Source organism: Balaenoptera physalus (assembly GCF_965194825.1).
Source record: "Balaenoptera physalus genome assembly, chromosome: 3".
NCBI lineage: Eukaryota > Metazoa > Chordata > Mammalia > Artiodactyla > Balaenopteridae > Balaenoptera > Balaenoptera physalus.
In genome coordinates, this window is record NC_138890.1 from 165262305 (window position 1) to 165290212 (window position 27908).

Genomic DNA, 27908 nt, shown 5'->3' on the forward strand with positions numbered 1-27908 from the left:
CCCATCTCCTACGCAAAGAGGGCACACGGGGTTCTGAGAGAAAGTCCATGTTTATTAATGACAAGGTACCTCTAAGTAAGAGGTCATCTCTTAAATGTATTTGAGTTTAGAGCTGTCTGACATCTGTGGTAGCCTGTCACCACCAGTCTCATCAGGATTCTTTCTAAGGCAATCATTTAGAAATATGAGGTGTCCATACATCTATCTCAGCAAGTTGGGTTGTGATTTATCTAACAACTGACTTCCCTAACAAAGCTGGAAGCAGCTTAGGGGGAGTAGATATTCATTGTTTTAGTTGGCTTGGGCTGGGCTGCCGTAACAAAATACCATACACTGGGTGGTTTAAACAACAGAAATTAATTTTCTCCCAGTTCTGGAGCTGAAAGTGAGATAGGGTGCCAGCATGGTCAGGTTCTGTTGAGAGTTCTGTTCCTGGCTTGCAGACAGCTGCCTTCTTGCTGCATGTGCCTGCCGAGAGAAAGCAAGATCTGGATCTGGTCTCTCTTCCTATCCTTAAGGACGTAATCCTATTGGATCAGGACCCTACCCTTATAACCTCATTTAACTTTACTTCCACAAAGCCCCTACCTCCAAATATGTCACATTAGGGGCTAGGGCTTCAACATACGAATTTTAGTTGGACACAAACATTCAGTTCCCAACAGTCATAAATCTTTATATACCTTGTTCCTAACCCAACGGATGGTACTAGTGAGCATTAATAAATTTCTGCTGAATAAATTCATATTAATTCCTTATATCAGTGTCATAGTGGCAATGTAGTACAGCAAAGAGAAAACTAGCTCTATGACCTTGGGCAAGTCATATAACATCTCTGAGCCTCAGCTTCTTCAGATGTAAAGTCTAGATAGCAACTCTTATCTTATAAATATGTTATGAGGCTTAGAAGGGAGGTGTGTCAAGGGTATGGAATCGTATGTGTGAAATAATAGCTCTATATAATACTTCTGCTTAACATTTTATAGTTTGTGAAGCACTGCTGTATACATCATTCTACTGAATGAAGACCTGAATGCCTCAGACACTTCTAGCACCAAGCTTCATGATCTTTAAGGTCTTGGATGAACTGGTATAGTGAAAAGAAAATAAGGTAACCTTGGACTTCACTAGGTCATAATTTCTGTGTTATGCAATGAAGTAATTCACTGCATTGGTCTAACTCTCGGGGTGATCAAGAGGGCAGGTTAATAAATCTTCCCGGCAGGGAGAGGAAAATATTAGGTGTTTTAATGTCTATTCTTTTGCAAAATTAATCAGTTACTTGCTATTTCCTTAAATAAATTATTTTTCAGAATACTTATAGCCAAAGTTTTGTAAGTCCAATCACGGACACTAGATGGCACCATAAGAACCTCACCTGCACCAATTCCTGACAGTCCAACAGCTCTTTCTCACAATTTACAGCCTGAAGATTTTTAACATAGAGTCTGGGGTGAAGAAAACTTAGAGAAAAGTTCTTTCATTTCTATGTAGAGACTATAAGTTTTCTCTCTAAGAGGTTGATCTCCTACTGTGAATAGTACGCAGAGGATCAGGACTCTCATGGGAAACTACAGACAGCGTGGATCAAGTCAGGAGACGTGGTCTGCGTCCCAGTGCCGATGCTTCGCAGCTGGTTTTCGCGGAGAAGGTCTATTTCCTGCCCCGTATGCATCTCATGGGATTGCTGGGAGGACCATGCAGAGTCATGGATGAGAACTGCCACGTGCTACAGTTAAAAACCAGGGTTCTTTCTACCTCTGCAGCCCCTCTTCCCGGGAGGCTCGTGCCTTGCACCAGCTCCGGGCCTCTGCTACCCGGGCCCCTGCCTGCTCTGTTTTCAACCACAAGCTCACTCCTCAAGCATCTGGAAAGGACTCTGACATCAGATCTGTTTTTCAACTTTCACTCAAGCAGCTGGAACTCACGCTTCTTCGTGTCCTCCACACCAGTGGTGTTCAGCTTCTCTTCAGTAGTCCTGTGGCTACTCGTCATCACCTGGAAGTGAACCCCGTAAAACCGTCAGCTTCACCTCCCATTGTTCCACAAGTCATCCCTCCTTTCCCCTCCCCACCTGCTCATCCCTTTCACTGCGATTCCAGCTCCTCCGCGTCTTCCTTCTCTCCCTGTTCATCAGCCCCCGCTTCTCTGCGCATAGAGCCCCTCTTTCTCTTCTCGCCTAGGCTCTTTAGTCTCCCACCAGCACCTACGCCTCCCTCACCCCAGTCCTCCGAGGCCTCCAGCCCTCAGGCCGCCACGGGACCAGTGCAGCCCTTGGTTTGAGGCAGGGCAGAGCGCCAAGTGGAAGAGCACAGGCGTAGAATTGTTTTATTGCTCTGACAGTAAACAGCTGCGTAAGTAACTCTGCCCACATTACTGACCCCTCTGAGCATCGGCGGTGGGTATTTTCGGGGGATGAAGACATCTACCCACAGGAGAATTAAGGGAGTTAGTAGGTAAGAAGAGATGTCCTAAAACATATTTTTATGCCTTTATCTTTTGCCTCTTCCACATATGTGACCTCCCCCTGCGATCCAGAGGTCCTTCTCTGGAGGGCAAGTGGATGAATTAGGTAGGCTAGGATTATTAGAGTAAAACACAAATGAGAGGCAGGGTGTAGTTTACTTCTAAAACAGGTAACTGAGATATAAAACTAAAGGCCTGAAGAAAGTAGGGCCTAGAGATTATGCCAAAGTATACTTTGGAAACAAAACAGGGGAGAACCAGGTATACCTGCCTTCCGTTCCCCACCACAAGCAGAAAGGATCATGGGGACCACGGAGGAGGGGCCTCAAAGGAAACGGGCAGGGAGGGCGGAGGAGCTGGGTTGTCCCTGTATGGTCAGCCCCCCACGATGGCGGCTCCCTTGCTCGCTGTGCGTCCCCTGCCTGACCAGTCCCTGCCTCACCGACCCCTACTCACCTGACTGACCTTCCCTCCTCAGTACATGGCTGCATGCTCGCCCCGGCCCAGCTGGGAACGCTCATTAGATCAGAACGTCCGCACCTTGCTGGCTCATCAAAGGGGCGGTGAGGGGCAGGCTCCCATGCTGGTTTCCCTGGTAACCGATGAGCCACGCTGACGTCAATTCCCCCTGTAACTGGTAACCTCCCTCTCCCCGTGGTAGTGAAGACGGCCGCTGTCTGCCCCACAGGGTGGGGAGTCGCGCCCGGACCTCGCTTCCCACAGGTAAGATCCTCCTATCCATGAACACCATTGATGTCTCCGTCACTGATTCTGGGGTCCTTCTACGGTCTTCAAGCTGGGCAAACACTGGGCTTACAAGCCTGCGGGGTGCAGCCCAACAGTCCCTTTTCAAGAGTCCTACACTCACCTAATCAGGAAACCTAGGTGGGTCCCTTAACCCCCAGAAGCAGGGATGTGGAAAGAAAATCCACAGCATATATATAGTCATTTAGCCCTCGAAACAACTCCACAAAACCACTGTTACCCACGTAAAACAACACCACAAGACTATTATTGGCCCCATTTTACTGAATAGGAAAGTGACAGGATTTTGACTCAGGCCAGCTGACTTCAAAGGCCGTGCCCTTAACCATCACCCTACACAGCCTTTCAGTAAACATCAGTTCCCTACACCCACCCCAACCCCACCTCTACTCAATGCCAGGGTTAGGAAGCTGAGTTAGGAAAGGTAGGCTGCCGTGTGTTTCATGCTGTTACGGTTTAAGGTCTAAACTCAGCTGGGCCTTCGGTTCTGCTTCATCTCCTGTTGTTTGTGCTTCGTCGGCTCCCTTCACCAGGCCCTGCAATGGGCCTAAACCCTCCACCTTCCCTGCCCCGCTCACCTCCAGCAGTAAACTCACCTGTGATTCATAGACAAAATCAGTGCCGTTAGGGGTGGACTCCTGCAGCTTCCCTCCTTCCCTCAACTAACTTATCTTCAAGGGAAGCCTCTCCTCCTATCCAACCAGTTTTCGAAGGAGAGGTTCCTCTCTCTCTCCTCTTTCAGACCGCTCCCTCCTTTGCTCTTGCACCCCCTCCAGGAGTTCTCTCAGGTGTCTCTTTTTCCAGTATGTTCAGCCTTCCCCCTCTCTGCTGGGTCCTTTCAGCATATAAACAAGGTAAGGTCTTTCCTCTCCTTCATGTCATTTCCATCCATAATTGTCCTAGATGTCAGAAATTTCCAAGCACCAGTCCCTGAACTCTTCCTAAGTAGTGATGAAATCTCACTAATTCATGATAAAAAGTTGAGCAAATAAGGATAATATAGGGAGTTTCTCATTAAACTAAAGTAATTCAATTTAAATGATTTTTTGTTCTGAAATTATGACTTTTTTTTAAATGTTCTGTTATTCTTTGTATAGGAGGCCCTCTGCATCTGTGGGTTCCATGTCCTCGGATACAGAAGGCCGACTGTACCACACCATTTAATACAAGGGACTTGAGCACCCGTAGAGCTTGATATCCTTTGGGGGTCCTGGAACAGATCCCCCAAGGATCCCCAGGGATGACTGTATGCCACCTATCAGAAGTGTGAAGACTTCACTTGAGCAACGAACAACCCTCTTTGCTGTAAGACGTTGAGATTTGGGGCTTCTTTTTTACTGTGCATAACCTAGCCAAGAAGTCCTCAAACTCTTTGGTCTCTGAACATCTCTACACTCTTTACACTCTTAAAAACTATTAAGGACCTGTATTGACTGTGTTTCTTTACTTTCTGTCTTCTCAATGCTCTGGCAGCTGGGACCTTGCTAGTGCAGGAGAGACTGCTCCTTTGAGGACTAGCTAATTCCTAGAGATGACCAACTCCCCCCTTGTGAATATACCTTTCATGTGCAAGCTAACCAATCCAAAACCATACCCCTCCGCCCCCATTACCACCCCCTTTACCCAGCTCTCACAGGGCTCTTATACTTTGGGCCAATACAGCGATATGTTGTTTTACTGCACTTCACAGATACTGCATTTTTTACAGATTGAAGACTTGTGAAAAACCTGCATTGAGCAAGTCTATTGGTGCCATTTTTCCAGCAGCATTAGTTTTTAATTAAGATATGTACATTGTTTTCTTAGACATAATGCTATTGCACACTTAATAGACTACAGCATAGTGTAAACATAATGTTTATATGTACTGGAAACCAAAAAATTCGTGTGACTTGCCTTATTGCCCCATTTGCTTTATTGCAATAGTCTGGAACCAAACCAGCAGTATCTCCGAGGTATGCCTGTGCTCACCTGTCCTGGTCACCTCAGGGCCAGATCCAGGAAACCCTAGGACAGCCCCTACACCTAAGAGCCTGCTGAAATTATTCAAACTAGCCAACCCTAAACCTGCTTACCCTGCCTTGCCTGTTCCTTTCTGCGAAAACCACAATAAGGCTCTCACCCATGCTTTCCCCTCACTCCTTCAACCTTCTGACTGACTAGTGCTTCCCGGGTGGCCCTGTGCGGCCCTGTGTGACATGGCAGGCCTCCTACTCTTGGGAACAGACTTCCCTTTAGTGACAGTCATCTCCTGGTCTATTGACCTAACCATACCTAAGTAATAATAAAGCCAACATTTTAAAACAGGACCTCAGTGGGCTTTTGTTTATGTGGGTTCTATATATTGATATTTACTGTTTTAGATATTAAAACTGAGAAATTTTAAAAATATGTAAATGAATCCATTATACATTAGCATAGTAATATCTTAATGAAAAATATATTTTCTAGAACAAAAAAATAGCTGTGAGAAGAGTAGCACTGTTTCAGTTTTTACAAATCTCTTTAATGTCTCGCTAAGCAGAATAAAGCTGGATTTTGGGGTCTGCTTCTGCATTCAAAGAGCTGCAGTATCACATTCTGGAAAACTCCACAATACACTCATAAGAGATTGAGAATGAAAAAGGCAAATAACATTTTAGCATTTAATCATTGATTTTGAAACTGACCTCATAGACCCACGGAAAATGTCCCCAGACCACACTTCGAGAATGCTAACCTACACAATATTGACTAATACAAACAAGTTTTTTAGAATTTAATTTTTTTCCAGTTGTATTGAGATATAAATGACATAGAGTACTGTATAAGTTTAGGTGTCCAGCATAGTGATTTGACTTACATACATCATGAAATGATTATCATGGTAAGTTTAATGAGTATCCATCATCTCATATAAACACAAAATTAAAGAAATAGGGAAAAAACATTTTTTCCTTATGATGAGAACTCTTAGGATTACTCTCTTAACACCTTTGATATGTATAGTACAGCAGTGTTAATTATCTTTATCACGTTGTACATTACATCTCTAGTACTTATTTATCTTATGACTGGAAGTTTTGTAACTTTTGACTGCCTTCACCCAATACCCCACCCACACCCGTGCCTCTAGTAACCACAAATCTGATCTCTTTTTCCATGAGTCTGTTTGTTTGCTTTTGAAGTATAATTGACCTACAACACTATGTTAATTCCTGATATATAACATAGTGAATCAATATTTCTATACATTTCAAATTGATCACCACGATAAGTCTAGTTACCATCTGTCACCATACAAAGATATTACATAATTGTTTACTATTTTCCCCACACTGTACATTTCATACCCATGACTCATTTATTTTGTAACTAGAAATGTGTACCTCAGTCCCCCTCACCTATGTCTTATCTCCCCCTCAACTCCTCCCCTTGGCAACGACATGTTTGTTCTCTGTATCTATGACTCTGTTATGTTTGTTCATTTGTTTTGTTTTTTAGATTCCACATGTAAGTGATATCATAATTTGTCTTTCTCTGACTTATTTCACTTAGCATAATACCCTCTAGACCATCCATGTTATCACAAATGGCAAGGTTTCATTCTTTTTATGGCTGAGTAATATTCCACTGTGTGTGTGTGTGTGTGTGTGTGTGTGTGTGTGTGTGTGTATCCATTCATCTGTTGATGGGCACTTAGGTTGCTTCCATATCTTAGCTATTGTAAATGATGCTGCTATGAACATAGGGTTGCATATATCTTTTCTAATTACTGTTTTTATTTGCTTTGGATAAATATCCAGAAGTGGAATTACTGGATCATATGGTAGTTCTATTTTTAATTTTTTGAGCAATTTCCATAATGTTTTCCATAGTGGCTACACCAATTTACATTCCTACCAACAGTGCACAAGGGTTCTTTTTTCCAATCCTTGCCAATACTTGTTACTTGTTGTCTTTCTGATAATAGTCATTCTGACAGATATAAAGGGGATATTTCATTGTGATTTTGGTTTGCATTTCCCTGATGATTAGTGATGTTGAGCATCTTTTCATGTGTCTGTTGGCCATCTGCATATTTTCTTTGGAAAAATGTCTATTCAGATCCTCTGTCCATTTTTTAATTGGGTTGTTTTTTTGATGTTGAGTTGTATGAATTCTTTGTATATTTTGGATATCAACCCCTTATCAGCTACAGTAAGTCCCCTGCTTACAAACAAGTTCCTTTCTGAGAGTGCATTCATAAGCCCAATTTGTTCGTAAGTCCAGCAAAATTAGCCTAGGTACCCAACTAACACAATCGGCTATATAGTACTGTACTATAATAGGTTTATAGTACCTTTCACACAAATAATACATAAAAAACAAACAAAAAAAATAAAGAAAACATTTTTAATCTTACAGTATGTTTCCTTGAAAAGTACAGTAGTACAGTACAACAGCTGGCATCGAGGGAACAGGCAAGAAGAGTTACTGACTGGAAGAGGGGGAGGAGGTGGGAGAGGGTAGAGCTGAAGGATCGTCAGCAGTAGAAGACTGAGGGCAAGCTGCAGTTTCACTCATGCCTGATGTTGATGGAACGCACATTCACACCTTTGAAAGTTCAAAACTTGAAGGCTTGTATGTAGGGGACTTACTGTATGTCATTTGCAAGTTTCTTCTCCCATTTAGTAGGCGGCCTTTTCATTTAGTTGATAGTTTCCTTATGTGAAAAGTTTTTAATTTGATGTAGTCCCATTTGTTTATTTTTGCTTTTGTTTCCCTTGCCTGTGGAGACATATTCAAAAACAATATTACTAAGACCAATGTCAAAGAGTATACTTCTTACTTTTTCTTTTAGAAGTTTTTTTTTTTTTAAAGTTATACACTTTATTTATTTATTTATTTATTTATGGCTGTGTTGGGTCTTCGTTTCTGTGCGAGGGCTTTCTCTAGTTGCGGCAAGTGGGGGCCACTCTTCATCGCGGTGCGTGGGCCTCTCATTATTGCGGCCTCTCCTGTTGCGGAGCACAGGCTCCAGACGCGCAGGCTCAGTAGCTGTGGCCCACGGGCCCAGCCGCTCAGCGGCATGTGGGATCTTCCCAGACCAGGGCCCGAACCCGTGTCCCCTGCATTGGCAGGCAGACTCTCAACCACTGCGCCACCAGGGAAGCCCACTTTTAGAAGTTTTATGGTTACAGGTCTTACATTTATATCTTTAATGCATTTGAGTTTATTTTTGTGCATGGTGTGAGTTGTCCAGTTTGCTTCTTTTGCATGTAACTGACCAATTTTCCCAACACCATTTATTGAAGAAACTGTCTTTTCCCCATTGTATATTCTTTCCTCCTTTGTTGTAGATTAATTGCCCATATAACTGTGGGTTCATTTCTGGGCTGTCTTTTCTTTTCTACTAATTTATATGTCTGTTTTTGTGCCAGTACCATGCTGTTTGGATTACTGGAGCTTTGTAGTATAGTTTAAAACCAGAGATTGTGATCTCTCCAGCTTTGTTCTTCTTTCTCAATATTGTTTTGGCTATTTGGAGTCTTTTGTGTTTCCAGAAATTTTTTTAAATTATTTGTTCTAGTTCTGTGAAAAATGCCATTAGTATTTTGATAGGGATTGCATTGAATCTGTAGATTGCCTTGGGTAGTATGGTCATTTTTAACAATATTAATTCTCCCAATCCATGAGCATGATATATCTTTCCATCAGTTTGTGTCATCTTCAGTTTCTTCAGTGACAAGTTGGTTGTTTAGTAGCGTATTATTTAGCCTCCACATGTTTATGTCTTTTGCAGTCTTTTTTCTTGAAGTTGATTTCTAGTCTCACAGTGTTGTGGTCAGAAAAGTTGCTTGATAGGATGTCAATCTTTTTAAACTTACTGAGACTTGTTTTGTGGCCTACAATATGACCTATCCTGGAGAACATTACATGGACACTTGAAAAGAATGTGTATTCTGCTGCTTTTGGATGGAATGTTCTATGTATACTTGTTAAGTTCACTTTGTCTAATGTGCTGTTTTAGGTCAGTGTTTCCTTATTGATTTTTTATCTAGATGATCTGTCCATTGATGTAAGCAGGGTTTTAAATTCCCCCATTATTACTGTGTTATTGTCAATTTCTCTTTTTATGTCTGTTAATATTTGGTTTATGTATTTAGGTACTCTTATGTTGGGTGCATATATATTTAAAATTATCATATTTTCTTCTTAGATTGATCCCCTTATCATTCTGTAATGCCCTTCTTTGTCTCTTGTTATGATCTATCTTGTCTGAAATAAGTATTGCTACACCCTGGCTTCCTTTTTGTTTCCATTTGCATGAAATAGCTTTTTTCATTCCCTCACTTTCAGTTCGTGTGTGTCTTTAGATCTCTTGTAGAGAGCATATATTTGCGTCTTGTTTTGTATCTATTCAGCCACTCTTTTATTTTTAAATTTAATTAATTTATTTATTTATTTATTTATGGCTGTGTTGGGTCTTTGTTTCTGTGCGAGGGCTTTCTCTAGTTACGGCAAGTGGGGGCCACTCTTCATCGCGGTGCGCAGGCCTCTCACTTTCGCGGCCTCTCTTGTTGCAGAGCACAGGCTCCAGACACGCAGGCTCAGTAATTGTGGCTCATGGACCTAGTTGCTCCACGGCATGTGGGATCTTCCCAGACCAGGGCTCGAACCTGTGTCCCCTGCATTGGCAGGCAGATTCTCAACCACTGCGCCACCAGGGAAGCCCCACTCTGTCTTTTGATTGGAGCATTTAGTCCATTTACATGTAAAGTGATTATTGATAGGTATGTACTTATTGCAATTTTGTTAATTGTACGGGGGTTATTTTTGTAGTTCTTTTTTGTTCCTTTCTTCTTCTTTTGCTCTCTTTCCTTGTGATTTGATGACTATCTTTAGAGTTATGTTTGGATTTCTTCCCCTTTTTTTGGTGTGTGTATTATTATAGATTTTTGATTTGTGGTTACCATGAGGTTTATATATAGCAATCTATATATTTACCTGATTGTTTTAAGTTGCCAATCTCTCAAGTTCAAACACATTTTTAAAACCTGGGATTTTTACTCCCAGTCCTCATGTTTACTGTTTTTGACATCATGTTTTACATCCTTTTGTTTTGTGTATTCCTTAACTACTTATTGTGGATATAGATGATTTTACTACTTTTGTCTTTTAACGTTCCTACTAGCTTTATAAGTAATTGATTTACTACCACTACTGTACATTTGTCATTACCAATGAGATTTTTCCTTTCATAATTTTCATGTTTCTAGTTGTGGCCTTTTCTTTCCTGCTTAGAGAAGTCCCTTTAACATTTCTTGTAAGGCTGTTTCAAGGTGATGAACTCTTTTAGCTTTTGCTTGTTTGTAAAACTTTTGATCTCCCTTTCAAATCTGAATGATAGCCTTGAGGGGTAGAGTATTCTTGGTCATAGGTTTTTTGTTTCATCACTTTAAATATATCATATCACTCCCTTCTGGCCTGCAGAGTTTCTGCTGAAAAGTCAGTTGATAGTCTTAGGGGAGTTCCCTTGTATGTAATTTGTTGTTTTTTCTCTTGCTATTTTTAATATTCTCTCTTTAATTTCTGCCGTTTTAATTACAATGTATCTTAGTATGGTCCTCTTTCAGTTGATCCTGTTTGGGACTCTGTGATTTCTGGACCCGAACGTCTGTTTCCTTTCCCAGGTTAGGGAAGTTTTCAGCTGTTATGTCTTCAAATATGTTATCTGCCCCTTTCTCTCTCTTCTCCTTCTGGGACCCCTATAATATGAATGTTAGTATGCCTGATATTGTACCAGAGGTCTCTTAAGCTGTCGTCATCTCTTTTTATTCATTTTTCTTTTTTTCTGTTCAGTTCGAGTGATTTCAACTACTCTCTCTTTTAGTTTGTTGATCCATTCCTCTGTATCATCTAATCTACTGTTCATTCTTTCTAGTGTAGTTTTTATTTCACTTATTGTATTCTTAAGCTCCATTTCATCTTTCTTTATTTTTCCTTTTTGTTAAACTTCTCACTGTATTTGTTTATTCTTCTCCCAAGTTCTTCGAGCATCTTTCTGTTTTTTTTTTTTTTTTTTTTTTTTTTTGCCTATGCCATGCAGCATGTGGGATCTTAGTTCCCTGACTAGGGATTGAACATGCGCACTTTGCAGTGGAAGTGTGGAGTTTTAACCACTGGACCACCAGGGAAGTCCCTCGAACATCTTTATGATCAGTACTTTTGAACTTTTTATTGTGTTGATTACCTAGCTCCATTTCTCTTAGTTCTTCTTCTGGGGTTTTATCTTATTCCTTTGTTTGGAACATATTTCTCTGTTGCCTCATTTTGCCTAATTCTCTGTTTTTATTTCTATAGGTTGGTTACTTTTCCCAATCTTGATGAGTGGCCATTTGTAGGAGATGTCCTATGCATTTCAGCAGTGCACTCCCCTCTGGTCACCAGAGCTATATGCTCTCGGAGTGCTCCCTATGTAGGCTCTGTGGGCCCATTACTCTGAACTCTTTCTCAGGTAGATTGCCTATCTCCACTTCACTTGGTTCTTCTTCTGAGGTTTTATCTTATTCCTTTGTCTGAAACATAGTCCTCTGTCACCTCATTTTTTCTGAGTTGCTATTTGTATTTTATATATGTGGTAGATTAGTCACGTTTCTCAACCTTGGAGAAGTGGCCTTTTATAGGAGATGTCCTATGCATCCCAGCAGTGCACTCCCATCTCATTACCCAAGCTATATGCTTGGTGGTTCCCCCTAAGAGGGCTGCATGGGTCCTTCTGTTGTGTTAGGCTGACTATGTGGGCGGTCTGGTAGGTTTGGTTGGCCCCTAGTCCAGTTGGTTGCCAGGCCCTGCCTTCTGTGGATGCTGTTGGCTGCTGTTTAGTGGTGCCTGGTTACAAGGCAGCTGGTTGCAGAACCCTAGGTGGCCCCAGGGCTAGTGTTGGCTCAGTGGTGGGCAGAGTCAGGGTCCAAAAGACTGGGGTGGTTGCCCACCCACTTGCAGGTGAAGCCAGATCCTGCAGTTAGTGCCAAACTACTTGCAGGCAGATCTGGTTCCTGGAATCTGGCTGCAGGCCTAGGGATCCCAGAGCTTGTTTCAGATTGTTGGGAGGGGGAAATTTCCTGACACAGTTGTGTATGGGGTCCAGGATGTTCCAGAGATTGCACTGACCTGCTAATGGGCAGGGCCGGGGTTCAGCTGGTTCCAGGGTAGGCTCTGGCTTGCTGCTGGTAGGCTCAGTCTGCAGGCTGTGGGATCATAGTTTTCTGCTGCTGGTGTCTGCCCTCTGAGTGAAGCTGGTCTAGAGGCTAGTGCAGGCTTGCTGGTAGGAAGGCCAGTGCCTGCCCACTGGTGGGTGGAGTTGGATCTTGGCCCACTGGTGGGCAGGGTCATGTCTAAGGGTATTTCTAGAGATGGCTGTGGGCTCAGGAAGTCTTAAGGCAGCCTATCTGCTGATGGTTAGTGCTGTGTCCCCACCCAGTTAGTTATTTGGCCTGAGGTGTCCCAGCACTTGTGCCTATAGGCTGTTGGGTGGGGCCAGGTCTTGGCATTAATGAACCAAGATGGTAGCCACCAACAGCAGTGTTCAGGTGTTTGAGTGTCTCCCAGTATGTCTGCCACCAGTGTCTATGCCCCCAGGGTGAGCCATAGCTGCTCCCTGCCTCTCTAGAAAACTCTCCAAGACCAGCAGGTAGGTCTGGCCCAGGCTTCTATCAAATTACCTAGCCCGGGGTCCCAGTGCATATGGGATTTTGCATGCCCCCTTTAAGAGTGAAGTCTCTATTTCCCCCAGTCCTGTGGGGCTCCTGCAATTAAGCCCCCCTGGCCTTCAAAGCCAAATGCTCTGGGGGCTTCTCTTCCTGGTGCTGAACCTGACACGGGGAGCTTGACATGGGGCTCAGAACTCTCACTTCCATTGAAGAACCTCTGCAATATTATTATTCTCCAGTTTGTGAGTTGCCCACACAGAGGGAATGAGATTTAATTATATCGTGAGTCCACCCCTCCTACCTGTGTCGTTGTGGTTCCTTCTTCTTTTTTTTTAAATTTCTTTGTTTTATTTATTTATTTTTGGCTGCATTGGGTCTTCGTTGCTGTGCACGGGCTTCCTCTAGTCACAGCAAGCAGGGGCTACTCTTCATTGCAGTGTGCAGGCTTCTCATTGCGGTGGCTTCTCTTGTTGTGGAGCACAGGCTCTAGGTGTGCGGGCTTCAGTAGTTGTGGCTCATGGGCTCTAGAGCGCAGGCTCAGTAGTTGTGGCGCACGGGCTTAGTTGCTCCACGGCATCTGGGATCTTCCTGGACCAGGGCTTGGACCTGTGTCCCCTGCACTGGCAGGTGGATTCTTAACCACTGCACCACCAGGGAAGTCCCGTGGTTCCTTCTTTATGTCTTTAATTGTAGAAGATCTTTTCTGGTGGGCTTTTGCATCGATGATTGTTCTGCAGATAGTTGTGATTTTTGTGTGCTTGTGAGAGGAAGTAAGCTCAGGGTTTTTCTATTTTGCCATCTTGGCTGCTCTGTTCTTCCTCATCATAAAAGGCCACCAACCTTATTGGATTAGGGACCCACCCTTATAATCTCATTTAACCTTACTTATCTCCCTAAAGGCCCTGTCTCTAAATACAGTCACATTGGTCATAGGGCTTCAACCTATGAATTTTAGACTGGGGCAGGGGACACAATTCAGCGCATAACAGGAGGTGAAAATTGAAAACAGTGAGTGTGAGGGGAAAAATAACCAAGGCAAAGTGATATAATGTGTTAACCAGGCTGGCTACCACTTCATACAAAACTTCAAAAAAAGATAAAGAAAAGGCTGGTCATTGCTTGGCACATTGGACTCTTCCAGAAGGGCTGCAAGAAAGAATTCCATCTCAGACTATTCCATGGTAGGAAGATGCTACCTGCCTGACTTCCCACCCCCCATCCCCGCCTCCTATTTCCTGTAAGTCAAGGTTCACCCCCATGGAAAGCTAACTCACCATATTACACGTGTGGTGTCATCAAGCCTTTCAGTGGCCACTCAGGAGGCTAGATTCCATTCTGCATGGTGTAGCATTTCATCCAAACCCAGAAGTTAGGGAGGGAAACAGCATGTGAGACTCCAAGCCTGGACCTTTAACTCAGACTTCAGCCAGTCTGACAAATGCAGCAAAAGTGGTGCTGGAGGGGGCACAGTCTAGGAGTTCAGCCATGTCTTTTGAAGGAAGGAGTCAGTTAAGACAGTCAGAGGTGTCTGATTCAGAACTACTACTGTTCTATCTAAGTACAGAGGTGGCTATCCTAAAGTCACAACATTTCCTGAAAGGAGCACAATCCTGAATGAAGGTCATTGGGAAAGTATATTTTGAAAGTCATAGAAACAATAATTACATTTTAAATGAAATGTAATGAAAGTATTTAATAACTGAATAATATAATTCATCCAATTTGAACCTTGACAGATGAGTCTTAGCCTAGAACAAATATTACATTTGATATACTCTGTATCCAACTGTTAATGCTTGTTACTACACTGTATCCTTCAGATTTGCTTAAAAACCAATGGAGTAAATTATACTATAGTTTATTTTTCGCATGAAACATGTGAAACATCAAATTGCTGTGAAAAGTGTGAGAACTCAAGATACATGCAGAATGGCAGTCAAATTGAGAGCTGTCTTATCTCATCCAGGTAATTTTTAATTAAAGTGACATTGGGAAATGAGAAGGGAGATGACATGGGTTATACTTATTACAGGCCATCATGCCCTTGCTGTTTTAAAGAACAAAAATATATGACCTCTACTAGTTGACACTCAATAATAAGGAATGTCATGACTGCCTGCCAAATAGTCTTAAACACTGAACTGTAGAACATCTTCATTGCCATTACATCTTTTATGAGCTTTCAAATTACTTATTCCTGTTGTATTCATTGTTAGTTTCTAGGTTTATCACATGCATGTGTGTGTGTTTGTGTGTGTTTTGTGTTTAGGGAATGGAGCAGTTATTTCAAGTGGCTTATGGGAAGAGAGCAGACATGCTCAGCCAACCATATTAAATCTGTCCAAAGAATTGAAAATGTATATATAAGTTGTCACCTCCAAAGTAAACTGGAGTCAATGACAGAGTAGACAGGGATAGCCAGGCAGGTATGTGTTAGGTGTGGCCACAGGAACAGCATTCCCAATGGCCTTAACATCTGTAAAGCATACCTACAAATTCTGTGAACCAGAGGCAGATAATTAAGATGATAGTTCTGACGGCCAGAAGTCACACAAAACTCTGAGATCCACACACAGTACATCACGTCTCCTCAGTTAGAAATTTGTTCTTTTACTGATACCCGAGCACCCATGACCTCCAACTATCAATCTGTAGCCCCATCTTCTCTATCAAGTTCCAGACCATATATTCTACCTCGAAGTTCCACCTCAAAATCATCATGCCTCAAACTGAATCTGTCACAAGTCTCACAAACCTGCCATTCCTTCTATATTTCCTATCCTAGTTGATGATATTGCAAGTCACTTATTCTCTTAAGTTAGCCATTTAATTCATCCTTTCATAAGTAGGTTTTGGTGGTCGGCACTGGGGATATAACAGTAAACACAGCGAAATCCCTTTCCTTATGAATCTTATATTGTACTGGTGAAATGGGCACTAGGTAAAACACACAGGGGGGTGTGTGTGCACGCACGTGTGCATGTGTGTGTGTTAGTGTCAAGCTCTATGGGAAAAAAAATAAAGCAGAGTAAAGGGATAGTGAATGACAAAATATGCTATTTTATATAGGTTATCAGAAAAGTCCCAGTTTTATTAAATTCCTCTCCCTTCTTCACCTCCTGTGTCCAATTGGTCATTAAGCCCTGCCATTGCTCTCCCTGCCCCTGGTGTCTCTCCTCCATCTCACTCCATTTTCCATGCTTCCATCCAAGTCATTCTTTTAAAATTCAAATGACTGTTCCTATTGACGATTATTGATGTGACGTTCCACTTTCTTCATGATTTGGTCCATCCTACCTTCTAAACTATAACATCTACACTCTTCAGTTGCCTGTGAGAATTAATTTCTCCACCTATATTGGTTCCAAATGTAGATAGGAATAAAACAGCTTTATCAATATTTGTTTTCCATTAGTCTCTCAATTATAATATGATCTCCTTTGGGTAAAGACTATACCATCATTCTTTATGTCCCCACACCTGGCCTGGTTCCTGGCACAGAGTTAGTAACAAGTAAATATTTGCTTGGTTCGTTTGAAGTGCAAAAAAAAATTTCTATTGAAATTAAATTTTCTTCTTCTTCCAGTAGAAGCTAGCTCTGGCAGAATTTCAGAGTGTCTAATTGTTACCTGATTATCCAGAGCTTTATAACTGTTGCCCTTGGAGACATCCCAGCAGAGTGATATTATCTAGACCACCAGGTGATAGGAAATTTTGTTCCCCAGGTGTCATAATAATTCCTAGTGAGTCCTTCCCAGAATTTAGCTTTGTGAACTCCAGGTGAGCTTGTCAGTTCTGCATGCACTCTGAAATTCTTGACAAAGGAGAGGGTGGAGGTTGACAGAGCCCGTGTTTTTGTAAAGCTCTCATCTTTCTGACGTTATCTAGGGCAGGGTAATAACTGAAGTGGTGACTTGACTGAGAAGACTCTTATATGAGGATTTTTGTTGTAGACTATGTCTTCTCCATAACCCAGTAGTGAACAGTGGTTAAAGACAAAAACCAAAATCAAAAAAACCCAAAGCAAAATAAAAAAAAAAAATTCTTGCTTTACTGTAATTCTGGTGACATCAGCAGAGAAAAGTTCAAAGCCAATTTTAATCATTCATATAGCATCCTCAAAAGATGAAAAATTAAACCAGCAGTTTACTATCTTCTAGAGATCACAGTGACATCAAAAATAGAACTCAGGTCTTCTGACTCCCAGTATGTATTTATTTTTTAAAGTAAATGTACATAGGAATTATTTGGATAAAATGTAAAAAGTACTTCAGATGGCCCTGTAATGACTTTAAGATACTAGGGGAAAACACTTTGAAAGCTAAATAAATTAATAGTGAATTTCAGATGTTTGTAAATTTAACTATTAGATAACTCTCATTTCTGTCCAACAAAATAAGCATTTAAAAATAAATATTAATAAATATCATTTACCCTTATGAACATATTAAACTTTGAATGTTTGAATGATTCTACAATTATATTGATAGCAATTATTGATTTTTAGCAGGAGGAAGAACATTCCCTTAACTGAAACAAATAATGGAAAACTACCCATGGAGGGAAAATATATTTTTAGCTCAGGGATATGAGAGGTAGAAGATGTTTTTCAACTCAGTGTAGGTATTGGATCAATGCTATATTTGAAAGTTTTTAAAATTAAATTTATTTTATTTTTAATGATGTACAGTTGATTTACAATGTTGTGTTAGTTCCTGGTATGTAACAAAGTGATTCAGTTTTATATATATATATATATATATATATATATATATATATATTCTTTTTCATAGTCTTTTCCATTATAGGTGATTACAAGATATAGTTCCCTGTGCTATACAATAAATCCTTGTTGTTTATCTATTTTATATATAGTAGTTTGTATCTGCTAATCCCAAACTCCTGCTTTATCCCTCTTCCACCCCCATTCCCCTTTGGTAACCATATGTTTGTTTTCTATGTCAGTGAGTCCATTTCTGTTTTGAAAATAAGTTCATTTGTATCATATTTTAGATTCCACATATAAGTGATATATGATATTTGTATTTCTCTGTTGGGCTTACTTCACTTAGTATGATCATTTCTAGGTCCATCCATGTTGCTATAAATGGCATTATTTCATTCTTTTTAATGGCTGAGTAATATTCCATTGTGTATCTGTGTGTGTGTATGTATGTGTGTGTGTGTATGTGTGTGTGTATATATGTGTGTGTGTATATATATATATATATATATATATATATATATATATATATATATATACCACATCTTCTTTATCCATTCATCCATCAGTGGACACTTCCGTTTCCTCCGTTTCTTGGCTGTTGTAAATAGTGCTGCTATGATCACTGGGGTGAGTGTATCTTTCCACATTAGTGTTTTCATCTTTTCTGGATATATACCTAGTAGTGGGATTGCTGGATCATATGGTAACTCTATTTTTAGTTTTTTAAGGAACCTCCATACTGTTCTCCATAGTGGCTGCACCAATTTACTTTCCCACCAACAGTGTAGGAAGATTCCCTTTTCTCCACACCCTCTCCAGCATTTGTTATTTGTAGACTTTTAAGATGATGGCCATTCTGACTGGTGTGAGGTAAGATCTCGTAATTTTGATTTGCATTTCTCTAATAATTAGTGATGTTGAACGTCTTTTCATGTGCTCTTGGCCGTCTATATGTCTACTTTGGAGAAATGTCTGTTTAGGTCTTCTGTCCATTTTTTGATTGCGTTGTTTGTTTTTTTGTTGAGTTGTATGATCTGCTTGTATAGTTTGGAAATTAATCCCTTGTCAGTTGCATCATTTGCATATATTTTCTGCCAGTGTGTAGGTTGACTTTTCATTTTGTTTATGGTTTCCTTTGCTGTGCAAAGCTTATAAGTTTGATTAGGTCCCATTTGTTTAATTTTGCTTTTATTTCTGTTGCCTTGGGAGACTGACCAAGAAAACATTGCTATGATTTATGTCAGAGAATGTTTTGCCTATGTTCTCTTCTAGGAGTTTTATAGTGCCCTGTCTTATATTTAAGTCTTTAAGTCATTTTGAGTTTATTTTTGTTATGGTGTGAGGATGTGTTCTAACTTCGTTGATTTACATGCGGCTGTCCAGCTTTCCCAGCACCACTTACTGAAGAGACTCTTTTCTCCACTGTATATTCTTGCCTTCTTTATCGAAGATTAATTGACCATAGGTGTGTGGGTTTATTTCTGGGCTCTCTATTCTGCTCCATTGATCCATATGTCTGTTTTTGTGCCAGTAACATGGTGTTTTGATTACTGGAGCTTTGTAGTATTTTCTGAAGTCTGGGAGGGTTATGCCTCCTACTTCATTCTTTTTCCTCAGGATTGCTTTGGCAATTCTGGGTCTTTTATGGTTCCATATAAATTTTAGGATTATTTGTTCTAGTTCTGTGAAAAATGTCATGGGTAATTTGATAGGGATTGCATTAAATCTGTAGATTGCTTTGGGTAGTATGGTCATTTTAACTATTTTAATTCTTCCAGTCCAAGAGCATGGGATATCTTTCCATTTCTTTAAATCATCTTCAGTTTCCTTTATTAATGTTTTATAGTTCTCAGCATATAAGTTTTCACCTCCTCAGTCAGGCTTATTCATAAGTATTTTATTTTTTTGGATACGATTTTTAAAGGGATTGTTTTTTTACATTCCCCTTCTTTTAGTTTTTGCTTGTCTGAGAAATTCTTTATCTCTCCTTCTATTCTAAATGATAATCTTGCTGGGCAGAGTATCCTAGGTTGCAGGTTTTTCCCTTTCAGGACTTTGAATATATCTTGCCACTTCTCTCTTGCAATGGTTCTGTAGAGAAATCAGCTTATAGCCTTATGGGGATTCCCTTGTGACTAACTCTTTGTTTTTCTCTTGCTGCCTTTAGAATCTTCTCTTTACCTTCAACTTTTGCCATTTTAATTATAATATGTCTTGGTGTAGGTTTGTTTGGATTCATCTTGTTTTGGACCCTCTGTGCTTCCTGTACCTGGATATCTGTTTCCTTCTTTAGGTTTGGGAAGTTTTCAGCCATAATTTTTGCAAATACACTTTTGATCCCCTTTTCTCTTTCTTCTCCTTCTGGGATCACTATTATGCATAGATTGGCTTGCTTTATATTGTCCCATAGGTCTCACAATGCTTTCATTTTTTTTTTCATTTGTCTTTCTGTCAGCTGTTCTCATTGGGTGATTTCCATTATTTTATCTTCCAGATCACTTATTCATTGTTCTATATTATCTAGTTTGCTATTTATTGCCTTTAGCTTGGCTTTTGTCTCAGCAGATGAATTTTCTAATTTTTCTTGACTCCTCTTTATAGTTTCTAGCTCCTTGTTACCGTGATCTGCATTTCTATCTATAGACTTTCTTAATTCCTTCAGTATTTTTATTACCTCCATTTTGAACTTGTGATCCAGTAGGCTGGAGAGGTCTGTTTCACTGTTTGTTCTTTCTGGGGATTTCTCTTGTTTTTTTAATTGAGACTGGTTCCTCTGCTTCTTCATTTTTCTTATATTTCTCTGACTCTGAATTTACCTACTGTGTTCTTGAGGGTGTGGGAGCGTCCCTGTGTAACCTGCATGAGTCTTATATTTTTGGTGTGAAGACTGTTTTTAGTATGGATGCCTTCCACATCTTTCCTCAGTGTGTGCTGAGTGTTGTCTCCTTCATAGGGGGCTTGATTGGTGTTGTGGTGACGACAGCCTGCACTGGATGTTGAGTGGGGCCTCCTCTTTGCTCTGTGGTTGTCACAGCAGGGGCAGGGTGTGCTCCTTATTTGTTGAAGTATTAGCTCTCAGATCTGTTTCTGAGCTGCAGTTTGAGGTCGGTGGTACTGGAGTACTTCCACTGCAAGAGGAGCCACTGAGTATTCCTTCATAAGAGCTTTCCACCTGGAAGTGTGCTCTCTAGGGTTGCCTATCACCCATGCATGCTCACAAAGTATACTGCCCTTGGTCCCACCTCAGCTGTGGGAATTCTGGCAACCAACCTGGATGTCCCTTAGGCTCCGTGCTCACAAAGCCACCAGCACAGATATGTTGGTCAGGCACTGCAACCCACCATAGTTCTACCCCTTGGTGCTACGGAATCAGCCCATACCCCAGCTGCACCTCTGCATGCTTAGACTTGCAAAGCCTGCAGCTGCTAACACTAGACCCACCCTAGCCATGGGAGCACCAGTAATCCACTTGGATGTCCAATAGGTGCTAAGTTTACAAAGGCCCTGGCGGTGTAAATCACCAATGTCATACAGCTGTCGGGATATGGCTCTGCAGATTTTAGCCCTGCTTCAAAGTCACATGGACCCAGGGATCAGCTCAGACTTCAGCCCCACCTCTGCGTGTTGGCAACCCACTGGCACTTGCATGCTCCCAGAGCTTGTAGAGGCAGAGCCATGCCTGCTGTAGGCACACACAGAATGAGGCTGCTCTGTCAGGGCCCTACCCCTCACTTCCTGCACATGTTAACAATGGGGCTGCTATGGCAGACCTGGGCTCTGTCCTGAGCACACCCCCAGTTGCGACCTGGACCACACTCCAGCTCCTTCGAGCCATCTCCCTGCAGCCAACCCCAGTCCTCTCCCCAGGTCTGTCCACTGAAGCCTGAGTTTCAGCACCAAGATCCTGCACACACCAGCAGATGCACATCTCGGGCTGGGGAGAGCAGTGAGGTGTCCAGGACCGTCTGTCCTGGTCTGTCTCTGTTCTGCCTGCCATAAGCCAGTTGCTGCACTCTCCTGTGAGCCTCTGAAGCTCCCTATATGTCCCAAATGATCTCCCAACTGGTGAAGGGAGTTCCCAGGGTGAGGGAAGCCTTCTTTCACAGCTCCCTCCCAGGGGCACAGGTACCATCCTAATTCCTTTTTTTTTTTTTTCTTTCACCCTATCTGGTTAAATAGTTATTTTTCTTGTAGTTTTAGTTGTATGAGATCTTCTGCCAGCATTCAGTAGGTACTCTGTGGGAATTGTTCCACATGTAGATGTATTTTTGATGTGTCTGTGGGAGGAGGTGTGCCCTACATCCTTCTATTACACCATCTTGATCTCTCAACCTTGAAACTTTTTAAAGGAATAAAATTGATCTCAGTTAACTCACTAGACTCTTTTTCTTATTCTGCTTTCCAATAAGGGGGAAAAGCTCTTGCCGATGTAAATATTTTCTAATTAAAAAATAGTTTAATCTTTCTCTGATTGTGTGAGAGGAATATATTTTATTGCCAAAGAATAAAATTTGAAAACAGGAGTTTAATACTTATTAGTATATAAAACAGTTCTATGCTTCCATTATTTTTTCCCCTGGCTATCATTTTCAAGCAGAGTTTGTTTTATTGAGAGGAGAGTAGGTTCCACACAATGAGAAAAGTACAGTGTTATAGTAAGGCATACCTCTTCTCCTGCAGGGAACAGATGCCACACATTCTGCATCGTCCAGTTTTATAAGCAAGCCTTTTACCAGAGAACCACTAAAATTTTTCTTTCATATAATATTTGCCAACAATTATGTTGTAAATGAGTTCCTTCCTTCATAATGAGCTACTCAGAGCATAGATGCTGGAATTTTTTTTTTCTTTTTTTTTTTTTTTGTATTTCTGTTGTTCTTTTTCCACAATTTTTAAATTGAAGTATAGTTGATTTATAATATTGTATTAGTTTCAGGTGTACAGCAAAGTGATTTGATTATACATATGTATATATATATCTATATCCTTTTTTAAAATTCTCTTCCATTATAGGTTATTACAAGATATTGTATATAGTTCCCTGTCCTGTATATAGTAAATCCTTGTTGTTTACCCATTTTATATGTGGTAGTGTGCATCTGTAAATGCCGTACTCCCAATTTATCCCTCTCCCCTTCCCCTTTGGTAACCATAGGTTTGTTTTCTATGTCAGTGAGTCCATTTCTGTTTTGTAAATAAGTTTGTTTGCACTGTTTTTTAGATTCCACATATAAGTGACATCATATGATATTTGTCTTTCTCTGTCTGACTTGTTTCACTTAGTATGATAATCTCTAGGTCCATCCATGTTGCTACAAATGGCATTATTTTATTCTTTTTTATGGCTGACTAATATTTCATCAGAGAAGGATCACTGTGTTGAAAACAGTCATTTACACTATCAAGAAAGTGAAAAGACAACCCACAGTGTGAGCAAAATATTTCTAAATGATATATTTGATAAAGGATTTGCATCCAGAATATATAAAAAACTCTTTCACCTTAACAATAAAAAGAAAAACCACCCAAATTTTTAAAAATGTGCAAAAGATTTGAATGGCCATTTCTCCAAAGAAGATGACAGGTGTCCAATAAGTACATGAAAAGATGCTCAACATCATTAGTCATTACAGAAATGCAAGTCAACCACAATGAGATACAATTTCACACCCACTAGGATGACTAATATTAAAAAAACAGACAATAACAGTTGTTGATAAGGATGTGGAAAATTTGGAATACTCATACATTGCTGGTGGCAACTGCTTTGGAAAAGTGTTTGACAGATCCTCAAAATATTAAAATGATCATATAACCCAGCAGTTCCATTCCTAGGTATACACACAAGAGAACTGAAAACATATATCCACACAAAAAAACTTGTACATAGATGTTCACAGCAGCATAGCCCAAAAGGAGAAGCAATTTAAATGTTCATTAACTGATGAATAGAATGTGGTATATTCATACAATGGATTATTGTTTGTCAATAAACTTAATGAAGTATTGATACATATCACAACATGGATAGTCCTCAAAAACAGTATGCTATGTGAAAGAAGTAAGTTACAAATGGCCACATATTGTATGATTCCATTTATGTGAAAAGTCCAGAATAGGCAAATCTATAGAAACAGGAAGTAGATTCCTGGTTCCAGAGGCTGAGGAGAGGGGTTTCTGTGGGTTTTTTTTTTTTTTTTTTTGGCAGTAATAAAAATATTCTGAAGTTACATAGTGGTGATAATTCCGCAACTTTGTGACTATACTAAAATCTAGTGAATTATAGCATTAAATTTACCTTTTTAAATAATAACTCAACAAAGCTATAATTAAAAATATTATAAAGTCCTTAAAATATTTAAAACGGAAAATTTTTTATAAATATAATTTTTATTGATAGTATTGTCATTGGTAATAGAAGCCCAGAAGAAAATATGTAGGAAAACTGGTTAAGGCCATCCTCTGACCTATTCGCCTCATGGCAAGTTCAGCACCAAGGACAGCTCCCCTGCCTGCCATCTTTTCAAAACTAGCTTACAAAAGGCTACCAAAGTCCTGCAAAACTTTTCTAAAAGTGACATTTCTATTATGCTTTTCTTCTTTTCAACACTGCTGTATATTATGGCAGCTATGCTTGCCTTCATTTGTACATTTCATAAGCAGTTGACCAGAAGACAAAGGATCTGCTACAACATTAATCCACTTAGCAAAATATATCATTATGTGCCAGGCACTCACTCAGCATGAGATCTTAGACAAGTGACTTGCCTCTACTAGCTTCATTTTCTTATCTAAACCTTGTGAATAATTATACATGAATGATAAACTAAGACAATATTTGTGAAATAAGTCATATGACTTGTATTCATGAAAGGTATTTTTATTACTGAATTGTTGAGCAAATCATCCCATTGCATTATTAAGCAATTTACTTTATTCTGGGTGCACGTAATATCCTGTGACACTAGAAGCCCAGACTAATGTCTGGGTCATACTCAGGCTTAAGATTAATTCTGTTAAGAGCCTTCATGGTAAGAATCATCTTCTTAAGCATGCTTCACATGGGCGCAAATTTCTAAGACATAACCCTGGCCCTGGCCTCGAAATGGGCCCATTTTCTAAAGATGAGGAAAGGATTAAAAGCTAAGTATCCAATCCTTCACCTTTCTAAATTTAGTCCAAAGATTAACTTCAGCACATAATTGCAGCTACATGTCCCCTACACATATTTGCATGTGATCAGTCCTGTCATAACAGACTTTATCTGTATGGTAGATGTTAATTCTAACCTCATACAACACTGTTATAAAAGAATTGTGTAAAAAATAGCACTTCAAAATATGAAATTATATGGAAAGTTCCCACAAATGTTTGAACAGAAAAATTGTGTCAAATCATGTGACGTCATGTTTTCATCTGTATGAGTGCGGGTGGGAGAGGGAAAAGATGACCTACAAAGACCTAACTAAAAATGTATGGTTCAGTCTCACTGGCTTTCATTATTCTCATTCTTACTCAGATGGTTCAACTTTAGCTGCCATTTACCAATCTTATTTGTATTTAAAAATCAACATAACTAGAACAGGATGCTTAACTCTGCCAAATTCCATGAAGCCAGATGCTGCTTCCTTAAGAAGAAAAAGAAGTTCATAAAAATTATTGATCTTTAAAGGGAACAGAGTGGAAGGCAGTCATTTGATCTCTCAACGTCCATTATTTCCTTTGCTCTGGCTTAAGTAAAAATGTTGTGTAAGAGGTCAGAGTACATTTCCGTAGGAGCCCTGGAGTTTCTTAACACAAACGTCGTAAATAGTACTTCTCTTTCTGAGGAAAAGTGCATCGCTCTGAGCAGGCACACACAGGAGCCCCTATCATTCTGAGAAGCTGGGGATGGATCTTGAGTCCAAATGTTTTCAAAAGCAAACATTTCCGATTTCCATTTCATTTATTCTTTATTTAACCCTTACTTTCTCCTTCAGTGATTATTTATTGCTTTCTTCAACTATAAGCCCATCTGCAAGATGGCTATTCTTTTGTGGTGCACAGAATTTCAACAGTTTGCTTTGTTTCCTTAATGATTTTCCTGACTCGCCCACCTGCCTATACTCTTCTTCAAGGTTTAATTTAAACGTGCCATATCATTTCATATCACCCAGCAACATTTATTATATTTAGAATATCTTTTCCCCAAATGTATTAATGTGGTTTCTTTCCGGTCAGTTTTAGAGCCCCATCAGAAAAAAAACCCAACCCATAATAATTAATACATACTTATGGGAGCACTTGAGATGGGAGACTGAAACTGAAATTTATATTGAAAAAATTCATATAATATTTATAAATAAGCCACCAACACAAACCACTATATCAAATTCCTTCAGGCTAAAGGCAAGCCTTATCATGTCTATTATATTGGGCTTTGGATCATAAATTCAATTCCCACAGATTCATAGCACAAAAGCATTTGCAAACCTTGCCCTCCTCGGTTTGGACCCCAGACTCAGGAATGCAGTGGGATCTTGTGTTGCAGGTAGACTCCACATTCTTGGTATGACGCTCAACCCTGTGAAAATTTCCCCATGATTCCTCTTCCTTTTTCCAGTACCAAGAAAGGTATGTTTTGGTCACCCAGTGTCCATGAGCCCTTCCTTAGAACACCCTGAATTCTTTTGGGGAAACAGCCTTCCCTCTCTATGTGCATGTGATTTTGGTAGAACTGTGATTACAGGAAGCAGCCCTCCTGCTACCAAGATCCTAAAGGGTCCTGAGCACCTCCTAGTAGGTCCTAGTGTATCTAGAGAGTGAGCACATGATGAGTCCAGTGCTTTTTTCTGGGACTTTGACACTTGCGCCACTGATGTAAGTTTGAAGTAAGACTGGAATTCACTAGTTCCAGTGGAAGCAACCCAACCAGACTGCGGCTGCTATGTACCGTCCCTGGAATTCTGCTTCCTCCTTCTGGAGCTGCCTCAATTCCAAGACTAATTTTCTGGTCTTCCCAATGATTTTCTTTAAGTCAGCCAAAGCCAGTTCCTGCTTCCTGCAACCAAAGAACTCTGACCGACTCTCGCTTCAGGTGGAGTTTCTTGCCATGTTTAATGACTACCTACAACAACAGCCAGTGCCCTGTGCTAATACCAGATAAGATGCTAAAGCATTTACAGGGCTGGAACTATCTTGGGAGAATTATTGCACAAAAGGTCTTCACTCACTTTCCTTCCACGAAACTAGAGAGTCAAAGAACCACTCACTATAAAAGGAATTTGGGTCATGATTTTCTGTATCTTCAAACTTCATACATTTATTTTTAAATTTTAATATTTTGTTATAAAAGCTATACGGAAGGTCGAGAATCTAAGAATGAAATTAACCACAATCACATCCTAGGTCAATTCAGTGTTTTCACTTGTTCGTGTCATCTTCTAGTCCTGGTCTATGTTCAGAACACATTTTTATTATCAACAACACTGTCATAGATTCTATTTAACACTTCTTGTTATTTTATCATGCATATGTTTCCATTTTGTCAGTCTCCTTCTGTTTTTCCCTCACCTCTCCCTCCTACTACTCATAGATAAACAAATGCTAACAGCAACTCTGTATGTTGTTTTTCCACTTCACAGGGCATCAGGAATTCCCTCCAGTCAGCTGGATCTAATTCATTCTTTTTATTTCGAGTGTTTGTAACCATTTACATGTAATGGTTGTGATTAAATCTACCATCTGGATGTTTGTTCCCTATTTATCCCATCTGTTCTCTGTTTATTTTTTACCTTTATTTCCTGCTATTGGTTTCTTAGCTATACCTCTACCTTTTAGATTTTAGTGGTTGTGCTAATGTTTATAATACATATCCTCAACTTACCAAGTCTACTTTAAATAATAATATTTGACTATTGTATAATAACCTTATAACAATATACTTCCATTTTCCCCTTCCATCCTTTGTGCTATTGTTGTCATACATTTTATTTCTGCATAAGTTATGAACCCAACATGTTTGTTATTTTTGCTTTGTATAGTTAATTAGTCATAGAAGAAATTTAAAAATGAAAAAATACTTTCATATTTACCCACATATTTACCATTTCTTGTACTCCTCATTCCTTTGTTAGATCCAAGTTTCCATCTGGTTTTATTTTTCTTCTATCTAAAGAACTTCCTCTAACAATACTTATAGTGATTTTAACTGGCAAAGCCCCTCAGCTTTTGTTTGTCTTAATAAGTGTTTATTTCACCTTAAGGTAAAAATTTTAAAGAAGATTTTTGCTGGATAT

At 40.0% G+C, this 27908-nt stretch overlaps 1 long non-coding RNA gene across 5 annotated transcripts in view; it reads left to right on the plus strand.

Annotated features, from left to right (window-relative positions):
• The window catches only part of LOC309659090, a 46711-nt gene that overhangs the window by 12027 nt on the left and 6776 nt on the right, over positions 1-27908 (plus strand). The window contains exons 1-2 of one of the 5 annotated variants that reach the window (XR_014262575.1): positions 18203-18258; positions 18360-18501. The exons of 1 other annotated variant lie outside the window; for it this stretch is intronic. This is a non-coding gene — a long non-coding RNA (uncharacterized lncRNA). Of the gene's footprint in view, positions 1-986; positions 1112-3893; positions 4537-18202; positions 18259-18359; positions 18502-26030; positions 26245-27908 lie in introns of those variants that run through there. 3 more of the 5 variants (XR_014262573.1, XR_014262574.1, XR_014262576.1) reach the window with 3 other exon arrangements.